Genomic DNA, 2,017 nt, shown 5'->3' on the forward strand with positions numbered 1-2,017 from the left:
TTTCTGGTTGTATTTGGCAGTCTCTTTATACCTTGGATTGGCGCTTCAAAGCTTGATCCAGAGAGGCAAGAGACACCAAATAAGCAAAACACTTCTGAGAAACAAAAATGAGGTTGAAGGCATAACACTCCCTGACCTCAAAATCTTCTACACAGAAGTATTAACCAAAACAGCATGGTTCTGGTACAATGACAGGCACCTAGACCAATGGCACAGAACAGAGAACCCAGAAATAGACCCAGCTATCTATTGCAAACAGATATTCCACAAGGAAATCAAAGCTATAAATGGGAAAATGATAACCTCTTCAACAAACGGTTCTGGCAAAACTGGACTTCTACCTGCAGAAAGCTGAAACAGGGTCCACATTTCACACCACACACAAAAATCAACTCAAGGTGGAGCAGAGAATGTAAAGCCAAAACTATAACATTCATAAAAGACTTTTCTTGGTTTTGAACCATGCATTGTTTCCTTGCTCTCTTCTAACGGCTGCTTCCTGGTCCAAGTATATAGGTTTTACATAAGTACAATCAAGTGTTCTGTGATTCCCATTTTCTTCAAGGTTAGCCACAAGTTGTTGTGATCCACACAGTTAAATGCCTTTGTATAGTTAATTAAACACAGATAGACATTCCTCTGGTACTCTGTGCTTTCTGCCACGATCCATCTGACATTGGTGATAATGTCTCTAGTGCCATGATCTATTTCTGATAATTCTCTGTCAATTTATGGTTCTAGTCATTTCTTGATAATCTTCAGCAGGATTTTGCTAGTGTGTGTGTTATTAGTGATATTGTTCCATACTTTCCACACTCTGTCAGGTCACCTTTTTTATGGAATGGGAATAAATATCGATCTCTCCCCGTCAGCCAGCCAGGTAGTTGGCCTCCAGATTTCTGGGCACAACCTGATAGGCATCCTGAGCAGCATTTGTTTGTTGAAATAGGACAACTCAAAAATAAAGCAAATTTATTTCCTATTTTCTTCAACACAAAATAAATATGAGTACAGTGTAAGATAATATTAGTGTTTATTAGATGCACATCAGGTGTTCTGTTGATTCAGAAGTTCAAGTGAAATACCTTAAGTCTTTTGAACACAGTGTTCTGCTCTGTATGCTGTATTAGGCAGTCCTTTTCCCCCCCACTTTGATTTCTTGTTTTGGGGAGCAAAACCAGACTATTATATTCTTCATCTATTTCTTTTAAAAAATTAAAATACTGAATGATATTAAGGACTGTTTATAAAACATTAAAACACCAAAATAATTTTGTTACTTTTTTAAAAAATCTTTTTATTATTTGTGTGTCTGTGTACCGTCAAATGAGATCTGACTGGTACAGGAGGAGATTGTTCCTCCTTCTCCAGCAGAGCATCTGGTGGATTTGAACCGCACACCTCCAGGATTGCAGTGCAGCTTCTTACCACTAGGTCACCAGACCTCGCCCAAAATAAGTTTGTTACTTTAAGTTCATCACTCAGCTCTGTGAGACTTTATCTCATCTAGTTCTCCCACTTTTACTCAGTCCATCCATGTAAACATTTGAAATTGTTTACGGAATATTTACTATGTAATATACATGTACAGTATACTAGTCACCAGATGATCCAGGAAGTATCAAGAGAAGATGGAAGGAGTACACAGAGTAGCAGAAAAAATTGGCTGACACAGAAGAATTTCATGAAATAGCATATGAGCAAGAGCCTATGGTGATGAAGGAGGAAGTTCAAATTGCTCTGAAGGAATTGACATAAAACAAGCCTCCAGAAGTTGATGGCATACCAATTGACATATTTCAACAAATAGACACCACCCTGGATATACTCACTAAGTTGTGCCAAGAAAGCTGGAGGACACCTAGCTGGCCGACTGACTGGAAAAGATTGATATTTGTTCCCATTCCAAAGAAAGGTGACCCAACAGAGTGCAGGAATTATCAAACAATATCATTAATATCACATGCAAGCAAGATTCTGCTGAAAATGATCCAAAAACGTTTGGAGCAATATGTCA

This window comes from Elephantulus edwardii, unplaced genomic scaffold, assembly GCF_000299155.1.
Source record: "Elephantulus edwardii isolate Elephantulus edwardi_28Jun2011 unplaced genomic scaffold, EleEdw1.0 scaffold00014, whole genome shotgun sequence".
In the NCBI taxonomy this organism is placed as follows: domain Eukaryota; kingdom Metazoa; phylum Chordata; class Mammalia; order Macroscelidea; family Macroscelididae; genus Elephantulus; species Elephantulus edwardii.